Genomic DNA, 15,016 nt, shown 5'->3' with positions numbered 1-15,016 from the left:
TTCCAAGTCACCATACAAGAATTTCACATCGGATAACATAACTAAGGTTTATATTACTTCTCGAAACGATTACATGGGTATTCAATCTCACCCTACACTATGCCCCTTATATGAGGCTACACCACATGATACTACATAGCTACTTTGTTGATCCTTTCTTCTAATCCCTTGCATCCTCGCCCGCTTCGCTAAGGATCATCTGGAATGCTCTTGCCTTTGGCTTCGGTGGTACGTTTGGCTTTGTAGCTCCTTCCTTATTTGGGCAGTCTTGCTTGAAGTGTCTTTCTTCACTACACTTAAAGCAGACTTCTCTCTTGGTTGTGCATTTGCTAGCATAGTGACCAGTCTTCCCGCATTTGAATCAGGTCACCTCTTTAGAGCAACTCTCAATGTGTTTCCTTATGCACTTGTCACACCACTTTTCTTCATTACTATCCCCATTCCTTTTGTTGTTGGGTCCAGACTTCAGGAACCTATTTTTCTTGTCAGATCTTGAAGACCCCTCAAACTTCCTCATCTCGCCAACTTTGAACTTGTTGGCGGCTCTACTCTTGATCATCTCTTCAACAGACTTAGCAGCCCAGATGGCCGCCTCAAAAGTAAGTTCCTAGCGTACTAGCACAACATACTCCCATGGTAGTCCCTTCGTATACTTTTCGATTTTCGTTAGCTCGTCAGGGACAATGTGTAAATTAAACTCCATTTTGTTTGTGAATGCATTGGTATACTCGTCAATGGACATGCTTCCCTTCTTCATTGTCAGAAACTGATTCTCTAGTTCCAGCATGTTTTGGGTTGAGCAGAACTTGCGTTTAAATTGGACCAAGAACTCTGCCCATGTCAGTTGTAGTGGATCATTGGGGCTTATGGTCTTCCCCAAGGTGTTCCACCAGCGAACAACACCACCTCTAAACTGACGCACTGCATAAGTGGTTTGTAGCTTGCCCTTGCAACCACATGTTATGAAATCTAGATCCATTTCAAAGATCCAGTGCATAACTCCGATTGGATCTTCTATCCCAGTAAAAGTTAATGGTTTGGAAGTCATGAAGCTTTGTACTTGCATTCGTTTTTTTTTCAATCCCTTTGTTTTGGTTATTTCTCCTAACCACTGGCAGTTCATCTTGGCCAACTCTTCTACTATAGTTTCCTTCTTCTGACTGACCTTCATTCAGTTCAGGCTGTTCAACAGGCACAATAGGTTCATCCCTATTCTATTGAAGTAGATGCCTTGTCTCCTCCATCTGACGACCCAACATCATTTGAATCATTGTTTGTACTCCTGCCATATTGATTGGATCGGGTGCAACCGCTACTTTTGGTGCATGCTCACATGCCGCTGATTAGCGTTAGCATTTCCATTAACATTCCCAAATCCGCTTTGAGTTCCAACCATGTCGATCTATGCACCAAATCTGACGTTCGGTGTGCAATGACGAGAATTTAGATAGGAAAGCTTTATTTACGATAGACATATAAATCTCCTTATCTTTTCGAAAAGTTATATGCCAGTTCGAATACCGTAATTAAATGTTTAGAAATCTGAACACATAAAGTTTCCAGATTTGTTAGGCAATAGACCATAGATCCGATTAAACGATAGCATCATAAAGCATCACAAATCATTTAACACATAAAAATATTTTAGGCATCTTCCCTAAATAAGCTAGTTTTTGTGTCTATTCAGGTGTACTACCTAAAATATTAGACACGCTCCTCACGATCATCGCTTAGCATTCTAAGTTTAAGTCTAGAAATAAATCATTAGTCCTACTTCGCTTAAACTAATGCTCTGATACCAACTGTGACATCCCCATTTTCACGGCCAGAAAAGACTGATTTTGTTTATGCTTTATTTAAAAATCAGAGTATACTTTTAAAGAATTATGTTGCGGGATTTGTTCCCAAATATATGAAAAAGAATTTATCAAATCATTTCTGAAGAAATGTATTTTCATTATATTAAAAACCTCGGGATGTCATCGTCAATACAGAAACATAAGCATAAACAGACCTTACATAGATTTACACTAGTGATTTACATCTCCTTTAATCTCTCAGTGTAATGTAGCTTTGTATCAATACCTATGATACAAATAAACTGAGTGGGTCAGGTTGGGAAACCTGGTGAGTACATAGGGTTTTCAACCTATAATAATAAAGTTATTATGTTTCATCATCACACAATTAACCCAATAACCCATCCCCATTATCTTCTTTATTTCTTAAGGATCTACCTTAAGAAGCATCGATCTATCATTTACTCATTCATTCCTAAGGATTCTCCTAAGGAATAAGCACAAAGTCCATTGTTGCCTGTGGTACATCTGTCAATAATTTCATTTAGGCGCAGCTACCAGGATTATGATGTTATCTGTTAGGCACAAATGCCGATATTATCATTTAGGCGTAGCTGCCAAGATTATGATGTTCTCTATTAGGCACAACTGATGATATTATCATTTAGGCGCAGCTGCTAGGATTATGATGTTCTCTATTTGATGCAGCTACTAGGATGTTTAGAGTATATCGTAGTTCAAAAAACATCTACAGGTTGTGGCGCAACTACCAATGTTCATCTATATGACACTAAGTCCATAGTTGACAATGTTCATTTATATAATCTTTCATCCCTCATCATTCATCTAACCATCTTTACCTAATGTTTTTATAGGTATAAACAAGGTTGTAGAACTCGCTACTCGGTACCTACTCGGCCGACTGGGGAGTAGCGAGTAATCGGGAGTACTCGGGGAGTACTCAGATTCAGTAATTCATATAGAAATATTTTTTGGAAAATTATATATGTCAAAATCGTAAGTTAAAATCATACTTTGATTGAAATGTATAACAAAAATTAGATACATGTGAATACATAAAAACTGAAATACACACAATTGTCTCACTACGTGAATAATTACTAAAAATTTAAGATATATATGTAGTAATAATCACATGTTTGTGTTAAATAATAAATCATTAAGTGCATTATACATATTCATCTTGAAATTCTTGATTTTTTTCTCTTTTTAATGACAATTTTGACCCTTTGACCGAGTTTGACCGAGTTGGCCGAGTTTGACCGAGTAGGCCCGAGTTTGTCCGATTTTTGACCGAGTTTGACCGATTTTTGGCCGAGTTTGACTAAATCTAGTTTTTTTGGCCGAGTTGACATTACTCGCCTCGGTGGAGGGTTGATTCCGAGTAATCGGCCGAGTTTTGCAACAAAGGGTATAAAATACATATATAGTTTAAATCAAATAAAACATGTATATTCGGTTCATCCAGCATAGTTATCAAGAACACAGATAATATGCACACATAGCATATAATTTATATTAAATACTTCATATCTATGTGTAAGATGAAAGTAACTATGCACTCACTTGTTAAAGTGATGAATCGAAATTTAGATAACGCTTCGCTTCTAACAATCGTCTTTTCCTTCGACGAAACCTAGTATCATTACCGATAGATATTAGTCTAATATTTATTACGACTATTTACAAGCGATATTGTTTTATAAGTGTTAAAAAATATTTTTCAACCACTATGTACAGACAGGGGCCAGACATGAAACACTGGAGGGCAGGACCATTTTGGCATTATAACACTTCTGAAATCTGTAACACTCCAATCCAGGTAATTACCCTTTATACCCTTGAAATGATTTTTCATGGCAATATTGGTCCCTTTCATACGTTGGGCGTACTTATGGGTACGCTTAGCGTACCGAGGTGGAAAGATCATTTTAGAGAGCAGTCAAGAAGGAGAGGGTGGTGAACAAGCTTTGGGTGTCTTGGAGCTTCTAGATCCAACATCAAGTTCATCTTGGGAACTTCTGGAGGTATAAAGTCATCACCTTGTCATGTCTTTTGGTAGTTTAAGCTAATGTCTTTCCGTGGAGTCCCTTTTTGGTTCTTGGATTTTCTCTTGTGAGTTGAGCAACTCCACAGAACAAGATGGATATATCTGAGCTTTTTGAGCCTACTAGATGCATAAAGGTGCCATCTTGAGGGTTGTCTAGTTTTCATGCATGAGCTTGAAGTCTTATATGAAGTCCTAATGTGAAGAATCAATTTTTGGAGTCCCTTATGGTATGCAAGGGCATAAAGTTGCCAACTTTATGCCTTAGGATGTCTTAATGAGTTCAGATCTGAGATTGGACGTTAAAATGCCATGTATTAAGCATTTAATGGTCGTAGTGCTTAACCATCTTATACGTCGTGCGTAGTGTGGTGTACGCAGCGCGTACTGCTTAAGGGACTAGTACGATGAGCGTACTGAAGTGGTACACAAGGCGTACGCACCTAGTTGGGTTTGTGTTTTGTATGGGTTCGTAAGCTTATTGGGCATTATTCAGTTTTGAGCCTGGTCCCATTTAGAGTTTTGGGATGATATTATGTTTTGGGCTGTAGTTGTTATGGTTGGGCCTTATTAGGCCATACGGCACATTAATGACTTTTGTCTTCGATCTTGGGCCCATTAGCAAAGAGAAGACTTTTGGGGCACTAGGGAAGGAATTAGGCTTAGATGATTGGACTCTTTAATTAAGTTGTGTATAATCCTAATTTAGGTTTAATTGTATCACTGTTCAGCGTGTGAGTTCGGACTGTCAGGCGAGCAGCTTTTGTGTTCAGCAGATTGAGGTGAGTCTTCTCACCACACTCATGGGTCGAAGGCACCAAGGCCGGCCCATTAATCGATATGAGATGACTAGTAATGAAGTATGTAAATGTTGTTATTTGATCTATATATGGATATTATGTGAAGACCATGGGAAGAGCCCATGACACATGATAAGACCATGGGAGGATCTTATGGCCCGTGGATACAAGACCATGGGCTAGCCCATGGCATTCCAAATGAAGACCATGGAGGGAATCTATGGAAACTTATATGTGTATATGTGTGCATGGTATTATGTGATTATTTGATTCGTGTGTTTTAGGAAACTCACTAAGCTTGTGCTTACAGTTTTATTGAATGTTTCAGGTACTTCTATGATAAGGGCAAGGGCCTGGCTTGATGGCACGGTGCTCCAGTGTTTTCATATTTAGTTTTTGTACTCTGAACCTTAAAATAATATGGCTATGTAATGGGATGTTTGGACACCTTGTGGTTGATATCTATGAAATTAAAAGTTAAAAATTTTCTGTAAAATTTGGTATCAGAGCCTTGGTTTGAGGGATTCAGGCACACTTCTGGGTGTGTCAGATCTCAAAATGAGGAAATGGTAACAAATTGCTTTTCAAAAAGAAACCAAAGTTAAATTTCCTGAAAATGATTTTGTAAGAAAAAGGGGAGAATGCAATGCGCGTAATCGGCCGAGCTCAAGTAAGTGTTCCCAATGTTTTAGCCATGTTATAGTATATATAAAAATTTATGTTGCATGGATTGCTTGCTAAGTGGATGCTTTTAAAGTTTTACATGCTTAAGATTGCATAGCCTTAGAATGAGGGAATCTGCCTTATTCATGTTCCTTGTTTGTTTGTGGTTTAGGGTAGAAGCTATTTGACAGTCTGTGTGATTCTCTTTGTGTATAACTTGTATGCATAGGGCAACCTGCTATAAGTAATTGAAGGGTTTTGAGCATTCTAACACTCCTAAGGTGTACATGCAACCCTAGAAACTTTGGATCTATGTTTTACTAAGATAAAAGCAAATTTGATTTTCCAAGGTTCTTTACTTAACTAGCATGGCATGGGGAACTTTGAAACATAATAGCTAGTATAAGAACATACCTTTTTTTTGTTTGGATTCCTTGAGAACTTTGTGAGCCTAGCACCTCAAGTGTGATGCCTCAAATGTCTCACACAACACCGCAACACTTGGAATAACCTTGAGAGAAGTTCACTCACACTCAAAATTCGGCTAGCCCTCTTGTACTTGCTTGTAGTGCCGATTTTGCTAGTCATGGAGTCTTTATATAGTTGTGTCACAAGTAAGGTTACACCATGTAAACCCTAATTGTCATGGCATTCCATATTCCATGATCCATGGGTTTATAACCTCCATGGACTATCCATGGAGCACCTTATGGGTTTAGCCCAATTCATATAAACCATGGATCATTAGCCCACTATACAAGAATAGATGATTTACACAATCAACCCCATATATTTAATTAGTGTCTTTTTTATCACTTTATTAATTCCAAATTAATTCTTTGATCAATACAAATTAAATAATATTATTAATATATTAGAACTTATAATATATTAATAAACCTTAAGTATCATTTCTCACATTTAGTCTATCCAAGTGTTGCAATGCCATGCAACCCAAATAGACCATGCTAACCGGGTCAAGTACATTCCAGGAATAGTTATGACTCAGACACCTAATCCAAAAGTCTCCCACTTGGATAAGTCTAATAACTATAACTGCAAGAATGACTTCAGGAACCGATCAACAATTGTAGCTCTTTCAAGGTCTCGCGGAACTGAGGTGATGATGATACGCCGTTTAAGATAAGTGATCACATAATCCTATGTTCTAGATATCATCCGGAAAAATACATGGAACAATGTCTTACTTATTGTCCAGCAGGTTTGTTTCCCGATTTTTGATTTGTTTGACATAGAACTTAATTGAACATATCAACTTAGTTCTGACTAGGCCCGGTTCATGGGTCAACAAAAAATTATTGAGGGGCCCAAATATCGCTTCTAATCCAAGAAGGAACAGATAACTTCGACTCATATGCTTTTTCTACTACTTTGTTGAATCATACACAAAGGCACGGTTTATAACATCGAGTTACCAATGCGTTTTCGTACAATCAATGTATAATCAACTCATAGGAAACAAATCATATCTCTAGGTTTGAAGACTTATATGATATTACCATCTCACGATCACTCGAGATAAATTCCATGAAGTGATACAAGTGAGCGTGGCTTGAATCCAATACTTAGAACTTATGAGCACTCATGAGTGTTGTAGCAACACTTTGCTATGTCTAACATCTTAGACATCTACAAGCCAACTCATGACATCCTTGATTCATATCTACTTCCAACATATGACCGACTGTGGAGGATTTGAATAATATGAAATACCATAACATAATTATTCTGGAAGTCAAAACATGCAAAATGAAACGATAGTAAAATATTGACAAAAGATAGTAAACACTTCGCTCATAAATAAACAACAACTTTTATTCATCATCAAATGTCAATTACACTTTACACATTTCAAAAACTATCAAGTTACTAAAACTAATATCATCCTTCAGCCCTATGCGCCTCGCATACTGGAGATGCTTAACCCCACCCAGTCCCTTCGTGAGGGGATCTGTTGGGTTCTCATCCGATGATACCCTCTTTGCCACGAGGAGTCCTTCTTCTATTTCATGTCTGATGAAATGGTAATTTTTTGTCGATGTGTCTGGATCTCCTGTGATCCCTTGGTTCCTTGGTTAAGGCAACTACACTTTCACTATCATAGAAAATCTCTTTAGGCTCCTTTATAGTTGGTACAACTCCAAGGTCTCCAATGAAGTTCTTTAGCCATATAGCCTCCTTTGCTGCCTCGTATGCCGCTATATACTCTGATTCGCAAGTTAAATCAGCCACTGTCTCCTTCTTGGAACTTTTCCAAGAAATTGCTCCTCCGTTTAAGGTAAAGACCCAGCCTGACTGAGAGCGGAAATTATCCCTATCAGTCTGCAAGCTGGCATCAGTATACCCTAATACTCTCAAGTTATCACTCCTACCGAGGTTAAGGACCCATTCCTTAGTCCTACGCTGGTACTTGAGAATGTTCTTTACCGTAGTCCAGTGAGCCTTACCAGGGTTCCCCTGATATCGGTTGACCATGCTCAATGCAAAGGCCACATCAGGAAGAGTATAAGTCATAGCATATATGATCGAGCCTACAGTGGAAGCATACGGTACTCGACTCATCTCTACTATCTCATCCTTTGTACTCGGGCTCTGAGCCTTACTCAGTCTGACGTTACTACGGATCGATAACTCTCCTTTCTTGGAATTATGCATGTTGAACCTATTCAGCACTTTCTCCAAGTAGTTACTCTGACTAAGTCCAATTAGTCTTTTACTCCTGTCTCTCAAAATCCTTATCCCTAGGATATAGGCAGCTTCTCCAAGGTCCTTCATAGCGAAACACTTCCCAAGCCAGGATTTCACTTCCTGTAGAGTTGGGATGTCATTTCCTATAAGTAGTATGTCATCCACATACATTACCAAAAATCTAACCATACTCCCACTAGCCTTGACATATACACAAGATTCATCTTCACTCCTCGAGAAGCCAAACTCTTTGAGTTTCTCATCAAAACAAAGATTCCATCCACGAGGTGCTTGTTTCAATTCATAGATGGATTTCTCAAGCTTACACACTCTATTAGGATACTCTGTACTAACAAAACCCTCTAGCTGACTCATGTAAACATCCGCAGCCAACTTTCCATTTAGGAAAGCGGTTTTGACATCCATTTTCCATATTTCATAATCATGAAATACAGAAATGGCTAACATAACCCTAAAAGACTTAATCTTCGCTAATGGTGAAAAGGTCTCATCATAATCAACTCTCAGAATTTAAGAAAAATCCTTTACAACCAGTCACGCCTTATAAGTGTGTACATTACCATCCATGGCGGTCTTCTTCTTGAAGATCCATTTGCACCCGACTGTCTTACGACCTGGTATATTGTCAACGAAGTTCCAAACATGATTGTCATACATGGATTGTATCTCACTGTCCATAGCCTCTTTCCATTTAGCAGCCTCAGGGCCTGCTATGGCCTCCGTGTAGCTGTTAGGTTCATACAGACTTACCAATGTGCTATCACTGATAAGTATATCACCTTTCGCAGTAACATGGAAACCATAGTAATGCTCAGGTGCATTCGTAACTCTCGTGGAACGCCTCAGAGGTACAGACTCTTCTATCGGATCAACACAAGTTTCCTCCTCAGGTTGATTGCTAGGGTTTGAGGTTCCTTCACCATTTAACTCTTGAATTTCTTCAAGGTCAATTTGCCTCCCACTGATTCCTTGCTACAATGACAACATTATCACTAGGTCTGTAGAAGAGGTAACCAAAGGATTTTTGTGGGTTGCCGACACCTCTCACTTCGAGGTTCGAGCCTATCGTGAGTCTCACGCCTCACGTAAGCCTCGCAACTCCATATCTTGATGTGGTCCAGATTGGGAACTTTCCAGTCTACATCTCGTGAGGTGTTTTGGCAACCTTTTTGGTAGGAACTAGATTAAGGATATGGGCGGCAGTCTATATGGCATACCCCTGAAATGAGATTGGTAGCGAAGCTCGACTCATCATGGAATGAACCATATTCAACAAGGTTCGATTACGCCTCTCAGCCACACCATTAAGCTGTGGTGTTCTGGGAGGTGTCAATTGTGAGACATCCCACATTCCTTAAGATAGTCAAGTAACTATGTACTAAGATACTCACCACCTCGGTCGGATCGAAGCACCTTAATGTTCCTGCTCAACCGATTCTCCACTTCCTGTTTAAACTCTTTGAACTTTTAAAAGGTCTGACTTATGCTTGATTAAGTAGACATATCCATATCTACTAAAATCATCAGTAAAAGTCACATAGAAGCGGTTAGCATCCCTTATGGTGGTTCTGAACGGTCCACACACATCAGTATGTATGAGATCCAAGAAACCCTCACCCCTAGCAGAAGAACCAGTGAAGGGTGACTTAGTCATTTTCCCAAGCAAACAAGATTCACAACTATCATCTGACTTTAGGTCAAATGACTCCAAGACTCCATCCTTTTGGAGTTGGCCTATGCGTTTCTTGCTTACATGTCAAGGACGACAATGCCATAATGATGTTTTATCCAAGCTAGTGGAAGAATCGATACGCAACACATTATTTCCTAGGTTATCTACAACCGACACAGTTTCATACACACCATCACAAGGTAATGCTTTAAAATAAAGAACATTATTAAAGAAAGCATTAATACCACCACATTCATTATCAAACGAGAAGGTAAAACCTTGTTTGTACAAACCATGAAAGGAAATAATATTTCTCGCCATTTCAGACGAGTAACAACACTTATTCAAATCTAACACTAACCCACTACTTAGTAACAAAGAATAAACTCCAATCTTGGTGACAGGTGAAGCTTTCCTATTCCCCATGATCAAGTTTATCTTCCCATGCTCCACATTCTCATTTCTTCTTAGTCCCTACAAATCAGTACATATGTGAATACCACAACTTGTATCAAAGACCCAAAAATTAGAATGGGGTGAGTTATTAGACAATATAGTGTAAATACCTGTATGGTTGGGTTTTACTTTCCCATCTTAACATCTTGCAGGTACCTCGGGCAGTTTTGCTTCCATTGCGACTTTTCATGGCAATAGAAGCATTCAACCTCTTTAGGGTTGGCAGAAAGAGTGACGAAACCTTTCTTGGTTCCACTTGAAGAGGATCCATCAAGGGACTTTCCCTTGGTACCCTTCAAAGGGCTCTTCCTCTTCCTTCCTTTGTCTTGCCCGATTGCCAAGACAGGGGCCACAGTAGGAGTAGAAGTGGTGACAAGCAATTTACTTTTAAGACCACTTTCCGTGGTCTTCAAGAGTCCTTGAAGTTTGCTGAGTGTAACTTCCTCCTTGTTCATGTGGTATTTCATTCGAAATTGATCATAACACGAAGTTAAGGAGTGCAAAATGATGTCAATTGACAACTCCCCGGGGAAGTTCACATTCAATTTCAGCAAACGGTCCACATATCTTTATATTTTTTGCATGTGGCCCATGATGGGTTCACCATCCTTCATTCGGGTTGTTATCATGGAGGAGATGATTTCATACCGCTCTTGACGAGCACTCTGATGGTAGCGGTCCATTAAATCCTGGTACATCTCAAAAGGGTAATAGTCCTCATAGGACTTTTGGAGCTCGTCTGTCATTGTGGCCAACATGATACATGCCACTTTGGTAGCATCTCTCTCATGTGCCTGGTATTCAACAATCTCCTCAGGAGTAGAAGATGACTCGTGTTCCTTAAGCTCCTTGTCGAGGACATATTCCTTGTCTTCATACCGAGTGACCATCCTGATGTTCTTGATCCAATCCATAAAGTTGGATCCATCAAAGATGACTCTCACATAAAGGTTCATGAGAGAGAAGGAGTCGATAGGGTTTGATCCAGAAGCGGCATTGTTGGAAGACATCTGAAAAGAAGAAAGACAAGTTTAGATTAGATATAAATATAGTCCTTAATAAGACACCCAAATGTAACATTAAGACTAGGACCCAACACAATATTTTATAACTTAGAAGTGGGATGCCATAATCCAAGCTATAAAATATTTGAAGGTAGGTGAATGGCGATTCACCAATTTCCACCATGAAAAACGAAATAAATTATTAGGTTTTAATTGGTGTTGAAACTCCTAGATTCTTTGAGATTCATTGAACTTTTCAATAGCATGTTTCAATCTCGATTGTGTCCTTCATGTTTTGTGACTGGGATGTCGAGGATCACAAAACAAGGTGTGAAGTAACCATGCAAATTACTTGGTACTCTTAATGTTTTTCACTCAATCAATGTGCTAGTTATCCACAAGCGCTCCACCAACCTATGATAAACCTTAAGCCACCCTTTCCCTACCTTGTTAAGTCCATGTTAGTGTTTCGGTTAACCACACACGCTCCACTAACGACTTAATCAAAGTGCAAAGTGTAATTTCATGGGTTAGCACCATATTCACATTTTCCTAAAGTAACTAAGATTGAGAATTTATAAAAAAACATTTAGTTACTTTACATTCATCATACTTTTAATGAGGATTTAAAGTCTTTTTCCTACCGGTTCAGCTAACGACCCTCCACCGGTCAAGGAAGCGGTGGGTGAGAGTGGACACCCATTAAGCTGCCATTTTATAGGCAGCAACCTTATACCCCCCCTTATAGACCGGCTTCGTGAATGAGCTATACTAACGGTAAAAGGACTTGTTCTTATACATATATAATTATTATTAAACTTATAATATTATAAAGTATAGGGGTTGAATTATAACTTTTAAAATTCTAGGGGTTGGAACTAATGTTTTTAAAGTGACTTTACATGCTCCAAAACTTGAGGGCGAGCTTTGTAACTTTCAGAACTTTTCATCTTTCATAACTTATGAGTTAATGGTTTATTAAAATGAGAGACTTTTCATTTTATGTAACCTATGTGTTTCTTTAATGGACTTTAAAAGAATGATTTTTGGTAATCCATAACTTGAGGACAAATTATGGATTCTATTAAAACACATAACGATCAAGAATTAAAGTTGCAAATAATTCCTATGATCTTCTAAATTCATAAGTTCATGAACATTCATATCATGAATTTCAAGAATCATAAATAATCCATACAAAACTTGAAAATTTGATAATAGCCATTGAAAATGGATTATCATAACCATTACACCATCTAAAACAAGTTTTGTAAGTCCAAAACAGTTTAGGGTAATGTTTCTAGTCAATTTCCAGCAGCAAAACTCGAAAATTTGCATTATGGGGCTCCTACTCGTTGAGTGCACGAACATACTCGACGAGTAGGATGAATTATCACATGGACTCGTCGAGTCCCCACATGGACTCGGCGAGTTCATGCTGCAGAATGCAGAAAACTTGAGTTTTTTCAACAATTTGCATCAAGTATCAAGAAAACAAGCCTAGGCTCTGATACCACTAAAGGTTTTTGAGCATTCAAACACTCCTAAGGTGTACATGCAACCCTAGAAACCTTGGATCTACGTTTTACTAAGATACATGCATATTTGATTTTCCAAGGTTCTTTACTTAACTAGCATGACATGGGGAACTTTGAAACATAATAGCTAGAAGAAGAACATACCTTTTGTTGTTTGGATTCCTTGAGAACCTTGTGAGCCTAGCACCTCAAGTGTGATGCCTCAAATGTCTCACACAACACCACAACACTTGGAATAACCTTAAGAGAAGTTCACTAACACACAAAATTCGGCTAGCCCTCTTGTGCTTGCTTGTAGTGCCAATTTTGCTAGTCATGGGGTCTTTATATAGTTGTGTCACAAGTAGGGTTATAACCTCCATGGACTATCCATGGAGCACCTGATGGGTTTAGCCCAATTCATATAAACCATGGATCATTAGCCCACTATACAAGAATAGATGATTTACACAATCAACCCCATATATTAAATTAGTCTCTTTTTGATAACTTAATTAATTCCAAATTAATTCTCTGATCAATACTAATTAAATAATATTATTAATATATTAGAACTTATAATATATTAATAAACCTTAAGTGTCATTTCTCTCATTTAGTCTATCCAAGTGTTTCAATGCCATGTAACCCGAATGGACCATGCTAACTGGGTCAAGTACATTCCAGGAATAGTTATGAACTTAAACACCTAATCCAACAATAATCTGAGTTTCTGGTGCGGTGAGGGTTGAGAATCCTAAAGCCGTCTAGGATCTGAGTTAGTGTTGTCTTTATGATTCATGATTTGTGATTGCATGATATAGGGATATCAGGCATGGCCTTGGGGAAGGTACACGTAGGTGTGGAAGGTAGTATCGGGACTGTATTACTAAAAGCTTAGGAACTGTACCCAAATCAATGACAGTCCTGATAGTTCTTAAGAGTCCGGTGAGGAGAAATCTCTTTCGAATTCCTTATCTTTTTTAATTGAGAATGGATGGTGATGATCACGCGAGGTTCGGGTTCAGGATCAGGATCGGGCTCTGTCTTCTTTGTAGAGCCCATTGATGAGAGGTTGCGGGATCTTATCGCAGCCGAGGTTACTTGTCGCATCCTTGATGCTACCCCATTGATTTTTGGTACCGTAAAGGAGGGCATCATGGAGATCATGGAGGAGCGGCACAGGTCTTTCCGAATCGAGATTGCTACAGGCCAGGTTGGGGCCCGAGCTCCCTCGTTCAGGAAGTTTAAGGCGTGCAGGGCGCTTAAGTTCTTCGGGGTCAAGGATCCCATCACTAGTCGACACTTGGTGGCAGACATGGAGAATGCCTATCGCACGATCTTTTCCCCGAGGCGGAAAAGGTGGGGTTTGCATCTTGTATGTTGAGGGATCGAGCACGAGATTGGTGGGATGAGGTGACCAGTGAGGTGGGATCCGCGGGTGTGGCTGAGATGTCTTGGGAGGAGTTTGTGGGGAGGTTTGATTAGGAGTTTGCATCGTCCATTGAGGAGCAGTGTTTGGTGAGAGAGTTCCAGGAGTTGCAGCAGACTACCGAGACTGTGGCGGAGATCACTGCCAAGTTCCCTGAATAAGATGGTAAAGAAGGCCCGGGAATGGGAAATTGAGTTAGATCTCTACATGAAGCAAAATTTGGAGCAGGTTCAGGCAGCAATGGGTCACGACAAGAAGCCTAAGACCTCCGATCCTCCCAACAAAGGCCATCAAGGTCGTGGCCGTTGGGCTAAGTGTAGTAAGCCGCACAGTGGAGCCTGCCGAGCAACGGGCTCGACATGTTATGTGTGTAGCCATCCATGTCACATGAGTCGGGATTGCCCCAAGAAGGGCTTGATTTGTTTCCATTGCAACCATACTGGACATAAAAAAGGTCGATTGTCTGAGGTTGGTTAGAGGAGGAGGAGTAGTGGCAGCGCTTGTGCTCGCTACGATAAGGATTACTGATGGCCGCATGATCAAGGCAGAAGCTCCAGCGGTGAAGAGCCACGCATTTCAGCTGACTACCGAGGAGGCCCGAGCAGCACCTGACGTCGTGACTGGTATGTGCACTAATTATGTCTTGTTTATGTTATTGTTATGCTTATGCTATTATGATTTTATATAGGGACCCTTTTAGCCAATGGTTTGTCGGCCCAGATTCTTTTTGATTCGGGGGCTACCTGATCATTTTTATCTCTTGCACTCAGCAAGAAGTTTCAGCATGCTCCGAGGACTTTGGTTTCCCCACTCGAGGTTGATATTGCGGATGACCGCACTGTGAGTGCAGCGAGAGTATTTCGGAGGAGCGTTTT

The sequence above is a fragment of the Lactuca sativa genome, chromosome 8 (assembly GCF_002870075.4).
Source record: "Lactuca sativa cultivar Salinas chromosome 8, Lsat_Salinas_v11, whole genome shotgun sequence".
NCBI classification, from domain to species: Eukaryota; Viridiplantae; Streptophyta; class Magnoliopsida; order Asterales; family Asteraceae; genus Lactuca; species Lactuca sativa.
The sequence above is the reverse complement of the archived record's forward strand: the minus strand, read 5'-3'. Positions refer to the sequence as shown.